At 41.3% G+C, this 25,044-nt stretch overlaps 1 protein-coding gene and 2 non-coding genes across 3 annotated transcripts in view; 1 reads left to right on the top strand and 2 right to left on the bottom strand.

The window, feature by feature from the left end:
* Positions 1-729: 729 nt before the first annotated feature.
* On the bottom strand, positions 730-836 carry LOC131273391 (U6 spliceosomal RNA). The gene has a single exon (XR_009180586.1). It is a non-coding gene; the product is annotated as a U6 spliceosomal RNA (small nuclear RNA).
* Positions 837-8,876: 8,040 nt separating this feature from the next.
* The window catches only part of ZHX1 (zinc fingers and homeoboxes 1), a 42,653-nt gene continuing 26,485 nt past the window's right edge, over positions 8,877-25,044 (top strand). Inside the window, exon 1 of the transcript XR_011645680.1 lies at positions 8,877-9,052. The gene's annotated coding sequence lies outside the window, so the exon portion shown is untranslated. The remainder of the gene's footprint in view (positions 9,053-25,044) is intronic.
* Positions 19,546-19,636, bottom strand: LOC111761524 (small nucleolar RNA SNORD88). The gene has a single exon (XR_002794868.1). It is a non-coding gene; the product is annotated as a small nucleolar RNA SNORD88 (small nucleolar RNA).

The raw sequence follows: 25,044 nt of genomic DNA, 5'->3' as shown, positions 1-25,044 counted from the left end.
AACTACCCCTGCTCTTTTTTTGGTTACTATTTGTGTGGAGTATCTTTTTCCAACCCTCCACTTTCAGTTAGCTTGCATCCCTGGGTCTAAGGTGAGTCTCTTGTAAGTAGCATATGGATGGCTCATATTTTTTTTATCCATTTTGTCATCCTATATATTTTGATTGGAGAGTTTAGTCCATTCACATTCCATGATATTACTGTAAATGCATTGTTTATCACTTTATTCTTTGGTTTTCATATGTCCTATTTTATTTTCATCTGTCTTTTACTCTTTTGGTTATCCTCTTTATTCTTCCATACTTGTCCCCTAACCTTCACTCTCCTGTCTTTTTTTCTTTCAAGCTCTAAGGCTTCCTTTAATATTTCTTGCAAAGGTGGATTATTTTTTACAAACTCTCTTAGTTTCTATTTCTTTCTGAATATCTTACACTCACCTTCATATTTAAAGGACAATTTTGCTGGATAAAGAATTCTCAACTGGCAATTTTTCTCTTTCAATATCCTAATTGTATCATACCACTGTCTTCTCGCCTCCATGCTTTCTGATTAAAAAAATCCACATTAAGTCTTATTGAACACCCCTCTTATGTGATGGTTTGCTTCTCCCTTGCTGCTTTCATTTTTTAATTTAATTTAATTTTATTTTTTAAATATTACATTCAAAAAATATGAGGTCCCATTCAACCCCACCGCCCCCATCCCCCACTCCCCCCACAGCAACACTCTCAAAAATATGGAACGCTTCACAAATTTGCGTGTCATCCTTGCGCAGGGCCCATGCTAATCTTCTCTGTATCGATCCAATTTTAGTATATGTGCTGCCGAAGCGAGCACTGCTCTCAGAATTTTCTCTTTATCTTTGACATTTGAAATTCTGAGTAGTATATGTTTTAGAGTAGGTCGATTCACATTTATTCTGATTGGGGTATACTGGTCTTCTTTGACATGTAAGTTCATTTCTTTCATAAGAGTTGGGAATTTTTCAGCTATTATTTCCTCAAATACTCTTTCTGCCCCTTTTCCCTTCTCTTCTCCTTCTGGAACTCCCAGGACACGTATGTTGTCGCGTTTTATGTTATCATTCACCTCCCTGAGCCCCTGCTCAAATTTTTCATTCTTTTCTCTCTTCAATTTCAGCTATTCTGTCTTTGGTATCACTTATTCTTTCTTCTTTCATTTTGAGTCTGCTGTTGTATGCCTCCAATATGTTTTTTATCTCAGCTATTGTGTCTTTCATTCCCATGAGCTCTGTTACTTTTCTAGTCAGGTTTTCAAATTCTTTTTTGTGCTCACTCAGTGTCTTCTTCTTTATTTTATTTTTATTTATTTCTCTCCCCTTCCTCTCTCCTTCCCCCACTGTCTGCTCTCTTGTGTCCCATTTGCTGTGTGTTCTTTGGTGTCCACTTGCATTCTCAGCGGCACCAGGAATCTGTGTCTTTTTTTGTTGCGTCATCTTGTGAGTCAGCTCTGTGTGTGTGTGGTGCCACTCCTGGGTGGGCTGCACTTTTCATGCAGGGCAGCTCTCCTTGCAGGACTCACTCCTTGTGCATGGGGCTCCCCTACATGGGGAACACACCTGTGTGGCACAGCACTCCTTGCACACAGCATCACTGCACATGGACGAGCTTACCACATGGACCAAGAAGCCCTGGGTTTGAATCCTGGGCCTCCTATATGGTAAACAGATGTTCTATCAGTTGAGCCACATCTGCTTCCCTCAATGTGTTCTCTTTTTTTAAACATTTATTTATTTCTCTCCCCTTCCCTCCCATTGTCTGCTCTCTGTGTCCATTCACTGTGTGTTCTTCTGTATCCCCTTGCATTATCCAGCAGCACTGGGAAACTGTGTCTCTTTTTTGTTGCATCATCTTGCTGTGTCAGCTCTCCCTGTGTGCGGCGCCACTCCTGGGCGGGCTGTGTTTTTTTCATGCAGGGTGGCTCTCCTTGTCGGGTGCACACCTTGTGCATGGGGCACCCCTACAAGGGGGCGCCCCTGTGTGGCACAGCCCTCCTTGTGTGTGGCAGCACTACGTGTGGACCAGCTTACCACATGGGTCAGGAGGCCCTGGGTTTGAACCCTAGACCTCCTATATGGTAAACAGATGCTCTATCAGTTGAGCCACGTCCACTTTCCCTCAGTGTCTTCTTGATGTCATTTACCTCTTTAGCCAAATTGTCTTTCAACTCATTAATGTGATTTTGGAAATTTGCGTGCATCTTTTTAATTAGTTGTCTCAAATTTTGTGTCTCTTCTGGGACTTTAGTATATTCCTTTGCTTGGGCCATGTCCTCCATTTTCTTAGTATGGCTTGTAATTTTTTGGTGGTGTCTAGGCCTCTGATTAGAATGGTGAGTTTACTCAGATGCTCAATTTCTCTCTTTTGTAAGGGTTTAGTAGCAGGAGGGTGTGTTTACCATTGTTCTTTGATTCTTGGTTTGACCTGGTCTTTAGGAATGTCCCTGTTAGTTCCTCAAAACTGGGCTCTGGGCCCAGTAATGGGTTGTAGACTTGCTTCCTAGGGCCTTGGGGATGGAGGCTATAAAGGTCGGGAAAAGCCTCCCATTTACTTTCAATTTCCTCACATGCACTTCGTTGGTCTGCCAGCAGATAGCCCTCTTTGGCAGCCCTTTCAGTTCAATGACTGTTGGGAGTGTGTTTGCTGCAACATGGACTAGATCAGTGTGATCTAGTGTGTCCCTCTGTAGAAGGCTGGCCATGGGATAGCTTGCAATACATCCATTACAGTTTGGTTTGGCTGGACACAACAAAATAACAATCCTCAAAGAGGCATAAACAAGATAGAAGCTTACTTATTTCATAAATAAAATGTCTTCAAACAACATATCCAGGGAGGTGTGGCAAGTCTACAATGTCTTCCAAGCCCCTGCTATCCTGCTCCTCCATCTTCAGTGCATGACCTCCACTTCATGGACCAAAACAGCTGCTCAAGCTCCAGCCATCAAGACCACTGGGCAGGTGGAAGAAAGTTGGAAAGCACAAGGATAAAAAGTGTCCTTCAGGAAGCAGATGTGGTTCAAGTGAATGAGCTCCCACCTACCATATGGGAGGTCCCAGGTTCAGTTCCCAGTGCCTCCTAAAGAAGACGAGCAAGACAGTGAGCTGATACAATGGGCAAGCGCTGCGCACTCTCACAACAAGATGACGCAACAAAGGACATGAAGAAAAACATAACGAGAGACAAAGCATTGAGTGGAGGTGGCTCAAGCAATTAGGTGCCTCCCTCCCACATGGGAGGTCCTGGGTTCAGTTTCTGGTGCCTTCTCAAAAAAAAAAGACCAGCACACAACAAACAGACATAGCAAATGCAAAACAATGAGTGGGTAGGGAGAAATTAATAAGTAAAATAAATCTTAAAAAAAAAGAGAGTCAGATCTACTTTGTCCTGAGCTAGATCCCAAAAGAAGCAATAATGCAGCCCCACCCAGCCTGGAAGGGCTCATAGGACACAGCAGACCAAATTTGTGGGTCAAAAGCTGAGTCAGCCTTAGGCTGTGCTCCTCCTTCTCCCCTTTCCTGGGGAGGTGCATCCCTGGGACCCACTTGGTAGCCGTCAGCCCCAGGCCAGAGAATTCAAGTGTCTTCGGTGTGCGGGACGGTGCCAGCAGCAGCAGCTGCCACGATTAACTCACAGTTTGCCATTACAATTCTTTTCCTTTATCCCTCTCTCTTCAGTGTAGTATCCAGCCTTCCCCTGGTGTCCTAAACCCTAGAAGATTTTTTTTTCCAGGCCATTTCTGCCTTCCTTTAGTTATTTTTCTACGAGAGAAGAGTCCCGTGTCTTTCTAGTACACAAACTTTCTGGAAATCCTTCCTTTGTTTTTGAAAGATATTTTTGCTGAGTATAGAATTCTAAGTTGACAGGTTCTTTACAACTTCTTTCTGTACTTTAAAGTACTGTTTTCAATGAGAAATCTACTATTCTTCTGTGTACATTTGTAAGTGATATGTCTTTTCATTCAGGCTGCTCTTACAATTTTCTTTTTATTATTGGTTTTAAGCAACTTGCTAATGATATATCTGGGTGTCATTTCCACATAATTCTTGAGTTTGGAGTTGGCTGATCTTATTGGATGGATTGGTCCATTGTTTTCACCAAATTTGGGAAGAGATTCTTCAAGTATTTTTCTCTACCCACCCCCCGTCTTTGAGAGTCCACTTATTTATACAGAAGACTGCTTGGAGTTACCTCACAGTTTACTGATGCTGTTTATTTTTTTAAGATTTTTAAAATAGCATTTATTTTTCAAACTTTTAAGTTAATTGTGCAATATAGAAAATTAAAAAAACACAATAAGCAAAGAATACAAAAGTCATCCAGAATCACAAGCAACCTAGAAGGTTGACATATCCTTCTAGGCCTGTGTGTGTGTATACACACAACTGAACATACTTTTTTTTATGTGTTTGAGATCACATGGAATGTATCATGCTTTTTCACACATCAATATTTACCAATTCAAAGCCCCAAAGCCATTAGTATTGTAATAGCCAAGAATACATTTCACCAACTCAATAGAGGAAAAAAATGTATTCCTGTCTTTCTTGGGGTCAAAAATTTCATAAAAGACAAAAATGGCAATAGGCCTCTATAGATATTGGCAGAGTTACAAATACTGCTGTCCCTTAATGTTCAATTTAAAATGAGAATAAAGCGATAGAGTAGAATAAGTATAATGCTTCTAAGAGAATTCATTATCAAATCTATATTGAAATAGTGTATATTGAAATTGTCTGTATTGAACAGGTCCTTTCTGGTGTATTTTTCATCTCAAACCTATAGTTTTCTTCTCTAAAGGTTCAGTTCATATCTTTTTTATACCTTCCATGTCTCTCCTTAACTTTTGAACTATTACTATTTTTAATATCTTTGATAATTCCAACATCTTTGCCAATTCTGGGAGCGTTTTGATTTTTCTCCTCTTTTTTCATTATTTTTTATTTTTAAAGAAGCTTTAGATTACATAAATGTTAATATAAAAATATAATGGATTCCTGTATGCCCTACCTCCTCCCCCTCCCACACTTTCCCACATCAACAATATCCCTCATTAGTGTGGTACATTTTTTACAATTGATGAACACATATTGAAGCATTGCTACTACCCATGGATTACAGTTTGTGTTATAGTTTACCCTCCGTCCCGCACAATTTTGTAGGTTATGACAGAACTATACAATGGCCTGTATGCATAACTTCAATGTCATGCAGGACAACTCCAATGTCCCAAAAACACCCCCATATTGCACCTATTATTCCCTCTCCCGTTCCTCAGAACCTCTGGTGGTCACTGCCTTTATATCAATGATGAAAGTTCTTCCATTGCTAGAATAATAATAAGTCTATAGTAGAATAATAATAGGACTACTTTAGTCCATTGTTCATTCCCCAATCTTGGGGATTTGGGGATGGTGATGTCCACTCTGCTTCTAATTGAGAGGGCGCTTAGATCCCATGGGGCAGATGGGTGGAACTATCTTGCTTGCAGTTGCAGGCACTCTCTGTTCCTTGGGATGGGTCTTGTTCCTCATCATCTCCTTTTTAGCTGTCCTGAGAGAGTCCAACGAATTGGAGAGTAGGTGTTGCAACTCTGCTAAAAGTCAGGGCTCACTTGGCACATGGATGGATCAAAGATTTAAGTCTCTGGGACATATTTTTCTCCTCTTGATGGATTGTACTTTTCTGCTGGTTTGCATACCTAGTAGGTTTTAGTTGGATGCCAGATATTGTGGTTTTATCTTTCTGGTTGCTAGATATTTTTCTGTTCCTATAAATCTATTGAGCTTTGTTCTGAGATGCAGTTAAGTTACAAATACGTTGAACCTTTCTGGTCTTGCTTTTAAGGTTTTTTTAGGTGGCCGCAGAACAACATTTAGTCTAGGGCTAATTTTTCCCCACTACTGAGGCAAAATCCTTCTGCATACTCACCCAATGTCCCATGAATTTTGAGGTTTTCCATTTTGACTGGCGGGAACAGGCACTATTCCCAGCCTTGTGAGAGTGTTGATTACTATTCCTTCTAATCCTCTCAGATGACTATTTTCCCAGCCTTAGCTAGTTTCTTCACCTACATGTTCTGCTATATGCTGGAAGGGACATTCGCAGATATTCTGAATTTCTCTTCTCTGGTGCTCAGCACAATCTTTATCCACCGTGTTCTTCCCCAGAAACTCCTCTTCGTCTCCTCAACTTGAGGAGTCTGCCAGGCTCTGTCCCTGCACCACAGCACTGAAACTCTTTCAAGGGAAGTGAGCTGGGACAATCATAGGACTCGCCTCATTGGTTTTCTGTCTGTCAAGGATCACTGTCCTTCTTTGCCTGATGTTCAATGTCTTGAAAAATATCATTTCACAGATTTTTGTCTGTTTGTTGTTTCAGGCGGAAGGGTAAATCTTGTCTCTGTTGCTTCATCTTGGCTGGAAGCTGAAAATACACCAGGAGAATTTGAGTCACCTGCTTATTTAGTTTTCTGTGCCTTACAAACCTGCTCAGGCTTAATCTCATGTAAACTGTTTGCACCTTCTATAGCAGTGCTGCTGTAAATATCTTATTTTATAGTTTAATGGATTGGATAGTACCCACTTTATGATGGGCAATTTGGGTCACCCTGTCCCTTGGTGTTCCACGGTCAGGCTTCCAGACAATTCCAGCATATCAAGCCAGGAACTGTTTCCAAATGGAAAATAGCTGTCAGCAGATGAGGGCAGGGACTTACTCCAACATGCCCAAGTTTCGTGTGTGTTGCTTCTAAATCCAAAGCTGGACTACTAAGGATTGGGCCTCTTTGTACATAATGAGAAGTGCAAGGTATAACAACTTGTCTCTTACTTTAATAAGGATACCCTAACCTGTCCCAAATTAATGGATCCCTTCAGGAATGTGGTAGTCCTCTGAACATTGGTGGGGTTTAGCTCCCTCTCTTTGGCATGCATCCTTCTTACAAAGAAACCTAGGTTGCTTATTCTTCCTTCTCATCACGACCAACTACCAGAAGGTCATCAAAGTAGTGGACTAATGGGACATCTGTGAGATAGCAGAACAATCAAACTGTACCTGATCCATATCGTGACAAAGAGTAAGAAAGTTGGCATAGCCCTTGAGCAACTTAATGAAAGTATACAATTGTTTTTGCCGTGTAAATGCAAACTGCTTCTGATTTGATTACTGATAAAGACGAAAAGTAATGCATTTCTCAGGTTCTTAATTTTATATTAGATGATGGGACAGTGTTGATTGGTTCTAATAATCTAGTTGACTTACTAGATAGTAAAGATTTGAAAATGTAGATGCCATTGGCATCATCACCTGATGGCGTTTGCGATAATCTACCGTCATTCGCCATGACTCTGTGGCTTATGCACAGGCCAACCAAGAAAGTAAAAATGAAATGTGATAGGAATCACTACCCTTGCCTTTCTCAAATCTTTGCTATGGTTTACAATTTCCCCAGGGACAAGAATTTGCTTTTGGTCTATTATTTCAGTGTGTATGTAGGAAAGGGAGTGTCAGTTCCATGTCTGTGGGTCAGGGAACCAATGTGTGGATTCTGCCATTTACTGAGAATATATTCCCCCTATACTTTATAGAACTGGAGAAAGAAATTATCAGTTTGGCTCACTTTTGGAACCACTGTTAGTTGGACTTGGGCCAAGACTCCATCTATCACCCGACCTCCATAAATAGCCACTCTTTATCATTTGCTTAAAATCCTTCAGTGCTTCCCATTCTCCTCAGTCTCCTATTTTCTCACTCTAGATACACTTGGTCTTTTTCCGGTCTTGCTTCCTACCTTTAGGCTTTTTCACATACTGTTCCCTTTGTTCAGAATGCTCTTACGTCTACCCATGCCTAACTCTTACTTCCATCCTCAATTTCTCTGCATAAAATTCACTGTCTTAGAGAACTTTTCCCTGATGCCCTCGATCTAAATGAGATTCCCCTATTTTAGTCTCTCAATCCCAAATATTCTTACATGACACTTTTCTTAATTTGTAACTAAATTTTTAAATGTTTATTTATTTGATATTTGTCTCACCACAAGATCATAGGGTTTCTAAAAACAAGAGTTAAGTTCGTTCTTTTTTGTTTTGTTTTGTTTCTATGATTGTAGCTCCAGCACCTAACACAGTAGGTTCATAGTTGATTTAATGGCTCAATGAATGGATAAGGAGAATAGACGATTAAGGAACAGAATAGGAAGATACGAGGTTAATAAGAAATGGAGGGAAACGGACTTTGGCCCAGTGGTTAGGGCGTCCATCTACCACATGGGAGGCCCGAGGTTCAAGCCCCGGGCCTCCTTGACCCGTGTGGAGCTGGCCCATGTGCAGTGCTGATGCGCGCAAGGAGTGCCGTGCCACGCAGGGGTGTCCCCCGCGTGGGGGAGCCCCACGGGCAATGAGTACCTCGTGAGGAAAGCCGCCCAGCGTGAAAAGAAAGTGCAGCCTGCCCAGGAATGGCGCGGCCCACACTTCCCGTGCCGCTGATGACAACAGAAGCGGACAAAGAAACAAGACGCAGCAAATAGACACCGAGAACAGAAAACGGGGGGGGGGGGGGGGGGGGGGGGCGGGGGGAGTTAACAAAGACACAATTTACTGACATAATCTCTAATGTCCCAGTTCTCTGATATATATGGGGAACTTTCACTTTGTGTGCAGTATACACGGTACCTCATTAATCCTTACAAAGACCCTAGAAGATAGGTCCCGGTATAATTTTATTTTACGAAAACTAAACTGAAGCTTAGACAGGGTAAACAATTTGCTGAATGTCACATATACGCGACAAAGTCACACAGCAGGACTCAAACCAGGTTTGTGTGACTCAAACTCCACGTTAGCCACCACGCATTACCACTTCTCCAGAGCAGACGCAGGAGTGGCGACACCCGCGGGGCCTTCGGCATTCCACGACGTGCCAACGGCAGCTTCCTGAGACGTTTCTGCAGCCCTCACCCTGAGCACTTTTCTCTTGATCCACGCTGAAGGTAGACTGGAATAGCTCCCAGCCAGAGACGGGTGGGAGTGGGTGAGTAATACACCTCAGATCTTGACCCTGGAGGGGATGACTCTGAGAGGCGCTGCTGAGGTCGAGCCCGAGCTCCGGAGCGATAACCTGCTTGGTTCCGCACCCTGTCCTCTTCCCCACGCCCCCACCGGCACTTCTTGGCATCGCCTCCCAAATAAACCACTGACTCTCACATTCTTCACTCAGGGTCTGCTTTAGGGTGAACCCGACCTAAGATTCTCCCTTTATAAAATAAAAGTAGAAAAATATGAAATGCCCCAACTGCAACTATACTTTTTTTTAGGTTTCTCAGCTATCATTAAACCTTCCAAACGGCATTAATATCCTCAATATTTTGTCACGGAAGCAATTCTATTTTCAAATTTCTTCCTATTTTAAAGATTGTTTCAATTAACAGTATTAAATTATATTCTTATTCTGTTTTTAAGAGGAAAAATCTGTAAGATTCGTGTTTTGGCATGAGATTTCAGTGTGCAAAGGTTGGAAATCAAATCACTACATTTGAGCAGTCACCCTGCCAACATCCAAACTCTGGCTGGGAGTCAGAGAACAATACTTAACATGCAGTGAGAGGGCTCTTGGATTACTACCTTCAGAACACACACTGAATCAAGACGTTTTAAGTGTCCAGAAGATATGGGACTAAAGCACTAATGGATCAAAGATGCCAGCCGTGGTTACCCTGGCCATGCAGACATTGTGAGCTGCAAGTATTGTTTCAAGGACCATTGTGAAATCTCAACTGGCCTGGGGAAAAAAGAGGGGCTCGTTGAAATAGATAATGTATTCATGAAATAATTTGGAAACTGATTACGTGTGATGAATCCTAATTACAGCTATTTACTGTGGTGAATATTTAAGAAAATCAGTGTCTTAAAAATAAGACACAAGCTTTTGCTTTAATTATTTAGGAAAAGAAAATAAGTTACCTCCAATCTTTCTTTCTGTAATTTTTTTTTTCATTCATTTTATATACTTTATATTTAGGACCACAGCATGTGTCTCTTTTCTGTTTCCTCCTTAAATTTTTCTTAAGTCTCTTTCCACCCCACTGGGGAGAAAATGTAAATTACCACCATCACTCAAACTACTCTGATTTCTTCTGAACCTTCACCTCACAGCTGTTGCATGAAATATAATCACTAAAATACTAGCTAAATGAAAATGTCTCTCTAAAAGGACAGTTTTCTTACATTTTTTAACCAAAAAACCTTGCAAAGGGAGAAATAGAAATAACTGAATGTGTTTTCTTTCATCTAAAAATAGCCAATCTGGAAATATACCAAAATGCTAAGAGTGGTTAGGAAGGAAGAATCATGCATGGATTTGTTTTTTTTTTTAAGTTTCAGCAAAGCGACTACATTGCTCTGGTAATAAAAATATCTTTAAAATATGTTAAATTGCTCTTAAACTAAAATTCTTATTTTAATGATCAAATCTGAAATATCCAAAGGAAGGCAAACAAAGATCAGAAAGAATATTCTTCTGTATTAAACTGGAAAAATATGTATTTCTTATATTTTTAGATTGCCCCTCTATTATTTTTGGGCAAGTGTTTTATTTTTTTATTGCGGTAAAACATATATAACATAAAATTTGATATTCAAACCATTTTCAAGTGTATAATTCAGTGACATTAATTACATTCACAATGTTGGGCAACCAAAACCACTATCTAGTTCCAAAATTTTTCATTACTCCCCCCAAAAATTCTGTACCCATTACGCAATAACTCCCCATTCTCCCTGCCTTTCAGTTCCTGGTAACCTCTTACCTACTTTCTTTCTCTATGAATTTGCCTTGTATAGATATTTCATATAAGTGGAATCATACAATAGCTGTCCCTTCGTGTCTGGCTTATTTTACTCAGCATGATGTCTTCAAGTTCATTCACATTGTAAATGAATCAGAACCTCATTCCTTTTTACAGCTGAATATTATTTTATTGTACGTGTATCTCACATATTGTTTAGCCAATCGTCTGTCGATGGACGCTTGAATTGCTTCCACCTTTTGGCTGTTCTGGATAATGCTGTTCTGAACATTTGTGTACAAGGATCTGTTTGAGTCTGTATGTTCTATGTGGGCAAGGATTTTTTCAAGAAAGTTGTTAAAAGTCTGCACATCAATCTGTATGGTCAGAAAGAAAGTGCTTAGCCTTATAGGTACATGCATAAGCATAGCATTAGATTACCTGGTTGGCTATAAACTGCTCATCTCTCATCCAGCTGGGAAACGGTAGGGAAAGAAATGTTTGAAGAGGAGGCAGATTACAAATTGAGAACTTAATTTAGTAATAAATTCAAGGTAATCGTTCTATATTTTCAGTTAATGTCATTCATAATTAAAATAAGATAATGGTAGCAAAACCACCTTGTAAATGACAAGACTCAAACCTACTCTGAGTTATTAGGGTACTTTAATTATACTCAAGAGGCAGGGACTCTTTTGTTTTGTTATATATATATGTGTGTGTGTGTGTGTGTATATATATATATATATATATTTTTTAAGATTTATTTATTTATTTCTCTCCCCTCCCCGCCCCCCCCCCGCCCCAGTTGTCTGTTCTCTGTGTCTATTTGCTGCGTGTTCTTCTTTATCTGCTTCTGTTGTTGTCAGCGGCACTGGAATCTGTGTTTCTTTTTGTTGCGTCATCTTATTGCTGTGTCAGCTCTCCGTGTGTGCGGCACCATTCCTGGGCAGGCTGCACTTTCTTTCGCACTGGGCGGCTCTCTTTATGGGGCGCACTCCTTGCACGTGGGGATCCCCTACACGGGGGACACCCCTGCGTGGCAGGGCACTCCTTGCGCGCATCAGCACTGCATGTGGGCCAGCTCCACATGGGTCAAGAAGGCCCGGGGTTTGAACCACGGACCTCCCATGTGGTAGATGGACGCCCTAACCACTGGGCCAAGTCCACTTCCCGGTTTTTTTTTTTTTGGTACCGGGGTTGGGTATTGAACCCAGGACCTCATATGTGGGAAACTGGCACTCAACCACCAACCCACATCAGCTTCCCTGAGTTGTTTTTTTGTTTGTTTGTTAATGTTTTTTTGTTTTTAGCAGGCACAGGGAGCCGAAACTGGAATGTCCCTGTGGGAAGCCACCGCTTAACTGCTTGAGCCACATCCACTTCCCTAAATATTTGCTGAATTTATATAAATATGCACATGTGCATTGTTATTGAATACCTACTATATGCAAGGCATTAGGAGGGATAAATAAGATAGCCCCTGACCTCCAAGAAGTTTACAATACAGTAAAACTCTATGTCTGCACATCTAAGTTGCCTCAAGCTTCAGTAAAGAATTCAGGTTTACCTTGAGATACCAGGGATTGAACCCGGGACCTCGTACATGGGAAGCAAGTGCTCAATCACATGAGCTAACATGCTCCCCTCAGATTTACCTTTATTGTCTTTATCATCCAGATCATAGAAGGATGGACTGGAGGCTTTACTGTGTGGTAGAAATGGAGGACTTGTGGATCAAACATGGGCTTTAATCCTCTTGAACATTTCTCCAAAAAAAAAAAATATGTCAAGGTAACATAGCAGAGGCATTTACTGTTCATCAAAATGTCCACTTTTATTGGGAGGGTAGGACTAGGGCCAATCAGCAAGCTCTAAGCAGAAGCTCTAAGCTAAAGTAATAGTTGGTGGGACTCTCTTTTTCCCCTTCTTTGGTAACCTAGTAGAGCCAAAAGGAAGAAGCAGCCTGGAGGCCTGAGTCACCAGTTGGAAGGGAGCTGCCCTGAAGAACCACTGGAAGCAGCAAGAAGCCTTGATGAAGGAGAAACAAATCTTTCTAAGTTAAGCTATGGATTTTAGGGTTTGAATACAAGTAATATGTTCACTTGATGGTTGTTGACCCTGTGATGGAAGAATCAATTTGAAGCCAAGACTGTGAGATCCGTAAAGAAGGTAGCCAAATATTGGTGAATCCTTTTCTTTTTTCTTCTGTGCCAGCTAACTCTATAAACAATGAAATAGGCCTGATCAACCTCTAGCCCCATCTAGGCTCCTGCTACCCAATATTTGAACCTGAATACCCCGCTATTGCAACAACTTGTAGAACTTGGGCAAGTTCATTTTCTTGAACCTCAGTTTTCTTGCCTATAAAATGTGGGCTGTAGTTCTAATACTTACTTAATTGTTTTGAAAATTAAATAATATCGCAAAGCCCTATAGGTCTGGCAGGTATATGTCCTTCATAGGAGTTGGTTGCTTCCTCTTCCTCTCCTTTACCTGAGGCCAGTTGCTCTCAACACTGACAGCATTTTAGAATCATTTGGGGAGCTTTAAAACCAGTTAATGCCTATATCTCATCCAAACCAAATAAATCAGAATGTTTGGAAGTGGAGGCTGCGTACAGATGTCTTTACAAGTTCTCCAGGTGATTCTATTGTCTAGCCAGGGTTGAAAACCACTGACTTAGGCAGTGTGTAAACACATAAAATATTATTTGATTACACCTAGTTTAAAATCAAGTCTTCATAAAACAAAAAGTCTTCAAAAAGTGTTCAGTAAGACCCCCTTTCCATAGATTTGGGGCTTCAATTTATAAATGACTGACACAAATTGTCAATCAGTAGTTACTTAATGCTATCAGGGACTGACAGACATTCTGATAAACAGTATTGCAGATAAGCCCAGTTGCAACAGAAAGAACAGTCTCAGATAATATTTGCATGATTTATAGGGATTGTTTCCTCTGATAGAGCTGAAGAGTGAAGTGGGTATTTGGTGAGCGGGTGGGAAAAATAGCTCCCCTACTTCCACTTTACCAAGAAATGTTCTGAGATATGACTTTTTATAAGGTCCTTGGGGTTGAGTACTTTGACTATTTGGTGGGAAGGTAATTTTGCATATTAGAGAAGGCTGTCTGTGTCCTGGAGATATGAGTCACCATGCTTGTTGGCTCTCAGCCTCCTTCTGAAAGAACTGTCCTTGCTCACAGTCTCTCTGCCCACATAAGTCCCTCCACCCCTCAACCCTCGTCCACATCCTCCTCCCCTCCCCACCTCTCCTGCCATGGTACATTGGACTAGGCTGACCTTTTTTTTTTTTTCTTTTAGATTATTTAGAGATGTGCTGAGCCAATCAGATTCTCTCTTTAGATTTTGGAATTGGGACAGTGAGAAAAAGGCCGTTTAGCTCAAACGAGCAGTTGTGTTGAACTCCTAGGCTAAGGTCACTTGACTGGGCCATATTCTAGAGGAGTATTAAAAGGAGAGTTGAAAGAACAGAAGATGGAGCAGACATGCTGAGACATACAGAAGACTGGACTCCTTTAACTGAGCTAGCTTGAGTGGGTTTCTGTACTTCTCAACCAGTGGGCATTAACTGGAACAGCAGGAAACCAAGAGTGAGAAAATCAGGGCCAAAGTCCTGCACTGAGGGGCCACACAAAATCAGCCTAATCTCTCTACCAGCAGACTCTTAAAACTTTCAGGCTGGAAAGATCCTAGAAGGTTTTCATCATGAATAATATTTTCTGAGAAAGTAAAATAAGCCAGGCCTTTTGCATTAACCATCAAACCTTTGACATAATGCACATCCATCATAATATTATCTTCATTTTACACATGAGAAAAAGACATAGAAAGGATAAGAAACCTGCCTTTAATCATACAGTGCGGTAAATTGATGACAAAAAAAAGAAAAAAAAATTGGCCACAGTTGTTTGTCCTTTCCATATCCTCATCCTTTGCAATGTGGCTTTGCAGCAGCTTCCATCAAGAAGTAGAATCTGGGCAGGCCCTGTGACTTGCTGTGGCCAATAGTTGTGAATCTTAGGCTTCAAGTAGTCTTACATGCTGCTTCTCTCTTTGTTAGAACACTGTGACTGACATGTGAATGAGTTCAACCTATTGTGTTGAAGATGAGACACATACACACCCAGTCAGCCCTGCCCAGCCAGCCAACCACTAGACATGTGACTGCAGCCACCCTAGATGAGCCACCAGCAGTCACCCAAATGCCAAATACCTGAGTGAGGCTATCCTAGGCCAGGCAGCCCCCAGACAACCCACCTGCTCACCACAGATACTTGAGCAAGTCCAGCAGAGATAAATTTGGCCCAGATTAGCAGAACCAGCTAACTCACAGACTTGTGAGGTACATAATTGCTTAGTCTTTTAAGCTACCAAATTTTGTTTTTGATTTTTACTTTTTGAAATAATTTCAAACTTATGGGACAGTTGCAAAAGTAATACAAACCCCATACAGAGAACTCCAGCATACCCTCACCCCTCAGATCCCAGATACACCAATTTTAATATTTTGTCACCTTTGTAGTATCATTCTATCTTTATATCACTTATTTGTCTGTCAATCTTTCATATACTTTCTGAACATTTGAGAATAAGTTGCACATATCATACTTCTTGAACACATAATAGTTCCATGTACATTTCCTGTGAACAAGTGCAGTTATAAAGTTGATATAAAACTACATTCTGTATTCCAATTTTTTCTTATGTACTTTTTTGTTTTGTTTCATGATTTTCTTATTGTTCCTATAATGTACTTTTGAGTCTTTTCTCCTTTTTTAGATCTGAGCCAATGTCATCTATTGTATTTAATATCTTTAGTTTCTTTCTTTTTTTTCAACTATGAAAACATATATACAACATAAATCTTTCCCTCCCAACCCATCCTAAGCATACTCATTCAGTGGGATGATTCACATTCACAATGTTGCAACACCCTCCTTACCATCCATTAGTAGAACTTTCCCTTCACCCCAAAAAGAAATTCTACATACATTTTGCATTAACTCCCTATTGCCCCTCCTCCCAACCCCTGATAATTTATAATCTATTTTCTGTCTCTGAGTTTATATAATTCTCTGATATTTTCTTTGAAATTTCCATAGGCTTAAATTTAACATTCTAAATCTATAACAACCTCTTTTGCTTTGATATCAATTTAACTTCAATAGCATACATAAATTATGTCCCTATACTTCTCTGTTCCCCCACCTTTATGTAATTCTTGTCACAAATTATTTAATTTAACATTATGAGTGAAAAACCATTGATTTATCATTACATTTTGTGTATTTGCCTTTTAGATCCCGTAAAAACTGGACTTAGAAATAAAAAATGCAACAGTACTGGTATTTATAGTCGTCCATGGCATTATCTTTATCAGAGATCTTTTTTGTGCATGTGGCTTCAGTCAGTTGTCTAGTGTCTCTTACTTTCAAGCTCCAGAACTCCCTTTAGAGTTCTTGTAGGGCCAGTCTAGTGGTGACAATGTCCCTCAAGTTTTGTTTACCTGGCAGTGTCTTAATTCCTCCCTCATTTTGTATTTTACCACATACAAGATTCTTAGTTGGCTATTGTTTGCTTTCAGCACTTTAAATACGCTTTCTCACTGTCTTCTTGCCTCCATGGTTTTCAGTGAGAAATCAGCACTTAATCTTATTGAGGATCCCTATGTGACACATCGCTTTTTTTCTTGTGGCTTTAAGAATTCTCTCTTTATCTTTGGCATGCAACAGTTTGATTATAACACGGTGCAGTGTGAGTCTATTTGGGTTTATCCTGTTTGGAATTTGTTGAGCATCTTGGATATGTATATTTATGTCTTTTTTTCATTTAGGAAGTTTTTACCACTATTTATTCAAATAGTCTCATTTTCTTCTCCTTTTGGGACTCCCCCAATGCATATATTGGGATGCTTAATGATGTCCCACAGGGAAGCAGACTTGGCCCAGTGGTTAGGGCGTCCGTCTACCACATGGGAGGTCCGCGGTTCAAGCCCCAGGCCTCCTTGACCCATGTGGAGCTGGACCACGCGCAGTGCTGGTGCGTGCAAGGAGTGCCATGCCACACGGGGGTGATCCCCATGTAAGGAGTGCACCCCATAAGGAGAGCTGCCCAGCGTGAAAGAAAGTGCAGCCTGCCCAGGAATAGCACCGCACACACGGAGAGCTGACACAAGATGACGCAATGAAAAGAGACACAGATTCCCATGCCGCTGACAACAACAGAAGTGGACAAAGAAGAAGATGCAGCAAATAGACACAGAGAGGGTGGGGTGGGGGGAAGGGGAGATAAATAAATAAATAAATAAATAAATCTTTAAAAAAAAAAAAGATGTCCCAGAGGTTCCTTAGGCTCTGTTCACTTTTCTTTTTTCTTTTCTCTTTCTGCTCCTCAGACTGGATGATTTCAGCTGTTTTATCTTCAAGTTCACTGATTCTTTCTTCTGACATTTCCTATCTGCTGTTGAAACCCTCAAGGGAATGTTTAATTTCTCTTACTTTGATTTTCAATTCTGTTTGGTTCCTTTTTATAATTTCTATCTCTTTTGATATTCTCTTTGTGTTCATAAATCATTTTCCTAATGTTCTTTCGTTCTTTGACCATGTTTTCCTTTAGCTCTTTGACCATATTTAGGACTATTTTTAAAAAGTCTTTGTCCAGTATTTCCCAGGCCGGTCCTCCTCATTGATGATTTCTGATGCTTTACTCTTCTTTTCATGTGCCATCACTTCCTGTTTCTTTGTATATTTTGAATCCTTTGTTGACACCTAAACATTTTGATCTTTTACTGTGCTATTACTTGAATTGAGACTCTGAGACCTCTATTCCTTAAGATGGTCTCTAGCTAGTATTAGAACAGAGCTTTCCTTGAATGCTAGAAAAAGAAAACAAAGGAGGAGGAGGAGGAGAAGGAGGAGGAGGGAGGAAAGATGAAAAGAAAACACCTTTCCCAGTCTTTACAGGTTGACCTTGTGAGTGCTTTCCTACAAGGCTTACCCACACCGTGAGTTGGGAAGATAGCTCCAGGCCAAAGCATAGGGACCTCCCTGATCCTTTCTGCTCATGCATGCATCTTGTTTTGGGCATGTGCATGTGGCCCTAGGAATTCCCCCATTTACACAAATATGAAGGTCTCCTCTTACCTAGGAAACCATTTCCTCTCAGTCCCAGGCACTGCAGTGTATGTCCTATGGCCAACACTCCCTTTACCCAGGTAGCATGACTTGATTGCTCACCCAAAGCATTCTGTAGGAGAGCTTGTTGAGTAGTTTTCTACATGTAGGGCAAGTTTTGGGACAGTGAGTCCCTCAGGCCACTACTATTCAGACTGGGCCAGACATACATGCTCCCAATATGTGTAGGAAATTCACTCAGCAACCTCTGGAACTAGAACCAGGAATCTGTACTGGAAGCATAGGTTGGCACCATGCTGAACAAGTAAGGAGGTGGCGGAGGGGGCCAGACTCCCTTGAGTGCCTACTGCTTTTTTTTTTAAAGAACTTTTTTTTATTTATTTCTCTCCACTTTCTCCCCCACCCTGGTTGTCTGTTCTCTGTGTCTATTTGCTGAGTCTTCTTTGTCCGCTTCTGTTGTTGTCAGCGGCACGGGAATCTGTTTCTTTTGGTTGCAGCATCTTGCTGTGTCAGCTCTCCTTGTGTGCGGCCATTCCTGAGCAGGCTGAACTTTCTTTGGCGCTGGGTGGCTCTCCTTATGGGGTGCACTCCTTGCACGTGGTGCTCCCCTACGTGGGGGACACCCCTGAGTGGCAGGGCACTCCTTGCGCACATCAGCACTGCACGTGGGCCAGCTCCACACGGGTCAAGGAGGCCTGGGGTTTGAACCGCGGACCTCCCATGTGGTAGACAGATGCCCTAACCACTGGGCCAAGTCCGCTGCCCCCTACTGCTTTTTTAAAAAAAGATACTATCTTTATTTATTTATTCCCCCCACACTTGTTGTTTGCGCTCACTGTCTGCTCTCTATGCCCACTGCTTTTAAGTGGCCTTTTTCTTGATATGGTGCTTGCCCTATTACTGCAATCCTTTAATTATTTTCTGGAGCTTTTAGAAAGATGCTTCCGCCATGTCTTTCCCAAAGCTTCTGTGGGGGGATAGAGCCCTGACATGTCTCATTCTGTCACCTTGATCCTAAGCCACTAAGTTTTGTCAGATATGTTGTGTAGCAACAACTGGTAATACGATTAGTAAGAGACAGAGCTTCTGGGACTTGAACATAAGACCATCTGATTCCAAAGCTAGTAAACACTTAGATCCTTTATACATTTAGCTTGGAAAATGTAATGCCTTCTGTCTTTGTCTCCTAGGGTTGCTATGACAAATACCACACAATGGGTGATGTAAACGACAGGGATTTATTATGTCACTGTTTTGGAGTCCAGAAGTCCCACATCAAAGTATTGGCAGGGCTTGCTTTCCCCAGGAGTCTGTAGTGTTCTGGGAATCCTCCATCACACAGCAGTCTCTTTATCCTTGGGTCTGCTCCTCTGATTTCTGCTGGCTTCTGGCTTCTTCTGGCTGAATTTCCCTTGCTTATAAGGACACCAGTTATATTAGTCTGCCAAAGGGGTGCTGAGGCAAGTGCTAGAAATCTATTGGCTTTTATTATTATTATTATTATTATTATTTTATTGGGAGGGGAAGTCAGTGAGAGGCAGAGCAGCCATGCTTACTCTGTCCAGCCTATCCCCAGAGCCAGGGCCCCTCAGACCCCCAGGTGTCAAAGGTCTCAGGGGGCACAGTGTCCTTAGGGGTAGTTGGAGCCCAGTGCTGGACATCATGGAGGCTGTTGACTTTTATAAAGGGTATTTATTTGGGGTAAAATTTTATAAATACCCTTTATAAAAGCCACATGCTTTTATAAAGGGTATTTGTTTGGGGTAAAAGGCCCTAAAGAGTCCAACTCAAGGTGACTTTCTCACAAAAGTCAGTTGCCACATGTTGAAGCAAGATGGTCGCTGATCTCTGCCTGGTCTCTCCTTCTTGGGCTTCTTCTTCTTCTTAAGACTCTGTGGACCCAGATTCTCTGTGGATCTTAGCTGTAGACTGGCACAGGGCTTGTCTCTTAGGACTTCCTATATCAGTCCCTGGCATAGGACTCATTTCTTTCCAGGCCTTCACAGTTGCTCAGCTGCTGTGTTCTCTTCACAAGGTCAGCAGCAAACTATCAGGTGAATGGCTCATCTCTTCCCAGGTCCCCAGGATGAAACACAACAGAGCTCTCTCTCTTCCCATGTGTCTTCTTGAGTAGTGTCCATTTATAACATCCCACCAAGGGGGCAGGGACTCAACCTGTGTCACACCTTATTGACATGGTCAAATCAAAACCCAAAATTTAACAGGTAATTTAATCAAGGGCCCTTCAACTGAATCCAGTATAATCAAAAGAGTGTCACACCCAGAAGAGATTAGTTTACAAACATAATCTTTCTCTTTTTGCGACTCATAAAATAATCTCAAACTGCCACACCAGTTATGTGGATTAAGGCCCACCCTGATTCAATTTGGCCTATATTTAAATAGATCCTATTCACAAATGAGTCCTTACCTTAACTAATAATAACATCTTCAAAGATCCTATCTACAAATGGATTCACACTCAGAAGAATGCAGATTAAGATTTGAAGATGTCTTTTGTGGAGTTTGTGATCCAATCAATCCCTAACACCTTCCTTCTGAGAAGGAGTATCATGAGGTTTTAAGATTGGTCAAGGTGAGTTCAAGACCCAGCTTACTTACCTTGGGCAGGTTAACCTCTCCAAATCTCAGCTTCTTCATATTTTAACTGCAAATAGTACTAGATATGTCATAGAGACATTGGTAAAGTGAGATAACATATCTAAACACACAGAGTTTAGTGAGCCACAAGGTTTCCTGGAAATTGGAAGATCTGAAAGTGTTTGGTGATTGAAGAATTTCTTGCCCAGTGTTGATGTCCATGTAATAATTGACAGTCTTAGGAAATGGCTATTTTTCTTCAATTATTGACTTTCCAAAACTTGTGATCCTTGGCTAATTCTACAAGAATGCAATAAGTTTTTCTTTAATTATAAGCATTATTCTAGACCAATATTTCTCAAAATGACACCTGCAGCTCACTTACATAAGGTTTAGCAGTTGCCTGTCAAAATGCAGATTCCGAGCCTGATCCCAGACATACTGAATTAGACTTCTGGGGCACGGGGATTGAGAATCTATCTTTTAAACAAAGTTCCCCCATATTTCGCAAGCACATTAAAGTTTAAGAACTGCTACTCTAGACTCTTCTGCTAAGACTTTGAAACAGTGAATTATTGTTACTCTAGTACTTTCTTACTCTAGTATTGCATTTAGTTGGGTGTTCCCTTAGGGTTATTTGTGACTGTAGCAGTTTGTTATTGTTTATGAATTCCAAAAATAGATACTGGATTGTGTTTGTAAACTGGTCTGTTCCTCTGGGCATATAAGATTGTATTAGATACAGAGTTTTCACTTTTACTTGATCAAATTATTATCAAGGCTTTGATTGGACCACGTCAGTAGGACATTGCATTCCTGCCCGCTTGGTGGGAGGGGACTCAGAAAGAAATGGTAGGGCAGGGGAGAGAGTTGGAGTTTTGATGCTGGAGTCCAGGCAAGTAAATACGTAGGAGAAGAATGCAGAGAAACAGAGACAGCTCCATAGACATGGCAGAGGCCCCGGGAAGAGAGAGAGCCTGAGAGTCTACAGCTGACCTTGTGGAGAGAGCAGAGTAGCTGAGCCTGGGAAAAAGGAACCCCGGAGAGAGAGATTGGAAGAAGCTGGGACCACGGGGCCTGAAGAGGAAGGCTTAACCCTCCCAGAGACCAGCAGCTATCTCGCTCCAACACATGGCAACAGGTTTTGGTGAGAGGAGTGATTTACTCTTTATGGCCTTGTGATTGTAAGCTTCCACCCCAAATAAATACCCTTTATAGGGAAGTAGATGTGGCTGAACCTATAAGAGCATCCGCCTACCATATAGGAGGTCCAGGGTTCAAACCCAGGGACTCCTGGCCTGTGTGGTGAGCTGGCCCACCTGCAGTGCTGCCACGCACAAGGAGTGCCATGCCACGCAGGGGCACCGCCCACGTAGGGGAGCCCACATGCAAGAAGTGTGCCCCATAAGGAGAGCTGCCCCCCACAAAAAAAGCACAGCCCACTGTGCAGCAAGATGATGCAACAAAAAGATGGATTCCCAGTGCCACTGAGAATGCAAGCAGTCACAGAAGAACACACAATGAATGGACACAAAAGAGCAGACAACCGGGGGAGGGGAGGGTTGGGGGTGAGAGAGATATAAATAAAAATAAAATCTAAAAAAAAAGAAAGACAATCTTACCAGATTGAAAATTCTAGGTTGGTCATTGCTTCCTTTAAAAAAAAAAAAACCTTTATAAAAGCCAACAGAGTTCTGGTACTTTGCATCAGCATCCCTTTGGCTGATTAATACATAAAGAGAAGAACATTAACTTGTTTTTACTGTTGTTAATATCTGTTCTGGGAAACTGACTTACCTGTTCCTTATTGTAAATGTTACACTTGTTCTATTGTAGATGTTGCATTATTGTGGATATTGTAGTTGTTCCCAATTATTGTAGATGATGTTGCAGTTCTGATAGCAAATAGTTGCTCAGTAGTTTCCAATAAATATGATGTGCAAACTAGGGTCAAGGCTCTCAGTTCCAGAAGCTGTGAGATCCCTGGTCCCATCTTTGTTTCCTCTCTTGTTTCTTTCTCTCTGTCCTTTATTTCTGTAAGTTCTGCGTTGCCTTCCCTTTGAGCAAATCTATTGCTGAGCTAGTTCTCATCAAATATCAATAGCATTATTATTTTCACAGAGCAAGCACTAGCATCCTGAACTAGCTTTAGCAGGAACATTTTTGTTCAATATTTGAAGTAGCCATTAGAGGGACTATGGGAACATTCAGTTAGGGTTAAATTCTCAAGTTTACCTAACTATGGTTAAAAGTTTAAAATATCTTAGTTTGATGCCTTTTCAGCTGATCTTTCCTGGTACAATGTTTTTTTAGAAGACTTTTTACCAAAAGAAGAAAAAAGGAAAAATAATAACAGATGGAAACTACAACAAAAAGTACCATTGGAAGCCTATTCCTCTTCAGATGATACTAATGCTTAGAACTTTTGATTCAAAGCTCTTTATTTCCTACAAATATTTTTTCACCGTTTCAAAGGTAGATAAGGCTCTGAATAGCAAAAGCACTGTACTTTAAAAAATCTGCTGAACAATGCCTTATCATCCACCAGTACTTGAGTTTTGCCATACCAATCTGTGTATGGCAAAACACAAAATAGCTCCTCTAATTGTGCCAAACCATGGGTAGAAACTTACATCTGGAGTCACACAGTCATTGAAATCAGTCATTTACAATTTTCATAAATGAGTAGATTTTAATAAAAATAAATTACTCTGTGAGCATGATTTCTAAACAGATTTATGTGGGCTGGCACAATCTGCTATGCTAAACATACACATACTGCTTAGGTCTGCAACCGGTTTTTTGTTTTTTTGTTTTTTAAATGATAATAGTCTTGTTCTGTTCAAGGATACCAAATAAGTGGCATTTCAGCTGAGGACACTGTTCTCAGCACTGAGCTATGGAACTTGTTTTTTTCTGGGCAGAAATGCCCTGTGGGTGTGGCTCTAATCTGGGAGAACTCTAGGCTGCTGGCATTGGGCAGTGGACCAGGCAGTCAGTATGTAGAAAGAAGGTAACTCTATAACCTGGTGCCAAAGAAGAAGGAGAGAAGGATGAAGGGGAGAAGAAAGTAAGGAAAGAAGGAAAGAAGAAAGGAAGGTAGGAAGGAAGGTGGGGGGAGGGAGGAAGGGAGAAAGGAAGGGAAAGGAAAGGAGGGAGGGAAGAAGGGAAGGAAAGGGATAGGAAAAGAAAGGAAGAAAAAAGTAATGTGAAATTTATATTAATCTAACCTCTAAAGGGATCCCTTTATGTATTTCTTGATTCCTTATATATCACCTTGCATGATACATTTTCTTGCTCATGGTTTTGTTTGGATACTAGACTGTAAGTTCTTGGAAGACAGGAATATTGCTTGACTCAGCTTTGCATCTCCCATAGTGCCTGGCACACACTGATGCTAAAAAATAAACAAAACACTGTATTAAAATGTTTGAACAAAAGAATAAATTTCTGTATCTAAAGCATTTTCTTTTCTCAGGGATAAGTCTTAAGTATCAGTTCTCAATGGGCACAGTACTGCCCCTTAGGGACCCTTTTGAAAATTTGTAAGTACTTCTTGTCCTGTAGTTCTCATATTGGTGCTAGAGTATTTAGACAGTGAAAAACATTTTATTTTCACTGATATTTATATAGTACTTTATTATAAATCTTTTCTCTTTTTTCAATCGTGTATTATTAGAGCATTATTTTGCTTTTCTTGAAAGTTGTCTAGGTAATTTAAATTATCTGTTAATTTAAGTTTCAGGAGAACTTCATTTAGGAAATTTGCGTCTGTTTCTACAAGTTCTGTGATTCTAGATGAAACCTAAAAATAAAAAAATAAAACTGGTGTACATTGATTTCAACCATCAGGCTTTAGTTCCAAGCAACGTCGTATCTTAGGATTGCTGTGGCTCAGTAGAGCACTCTGTTAAATCACGAGGTGGGGGTTTCCATGACTTGGATGAGAGTGAAGAATGAACATCAAAGCACCAAAGAGGACTCACATGTCCAGGCCAATGAACCTGTGCGGAGTAGCTGTGAGGGTGAGTCGTTTCTCTTTGGTTTGTATTCTTCTTCATTTTAAAAATGGGGAAGGGGCTGGGAGTGGAAGAGATGAGAGAGGGGCGGGGACACCGTCAGGTTTGCGGGGAGGCCCTTGTCCTGAGCCGGCCCCCCGCTGCGGGGCTGGTCCGCATTGAAGCAGATCGGAATCGAGCCTTGACAATAAAGCCCTCCAGAAGAGTAAGTGACTCGGTGAGACGGGACAGGAGGGCTTCTGGGGTGCAGGGGGAGCACAGTGGCTCTGTCTCCCACGGCGGTTCACGGTGGCTTGAACTGAACTTGCGGTGCGCGCCTGCGGAGCTGCGACTCGCGGGGCTGTGAGGACGCGGAGCCGAGAAGAGGCGGGGCTGCAGCTGACGGGGGGCGGGGCTGGGCAGGAGGTGGGGCCTCGGCCTAGAACCCAAACAGCTCTCAGATAGGGCGGGGCTTCTTTTG

The sequence above is a fragment of the Dasypus novemcinctus genome, chromosome 14 (assembly GCF_030445035.2).
Source record: "Dasypus novemcinctus isolate mDasNov1 chromosome 14, mDasNov1.1.hap2, whole genome shotgun sequence".
Taxonomy (NCBI): Eukaryota; Metazoa; Chordata; class Mammalia; order Cingulata; family Dasypodidae; genus Dasypus; species Dasypus novemcinctus.
Note: the sequence above shows the minus strand (reverse complement) of the source record. Positions and strands in the feature narration are given on the sequence as shown.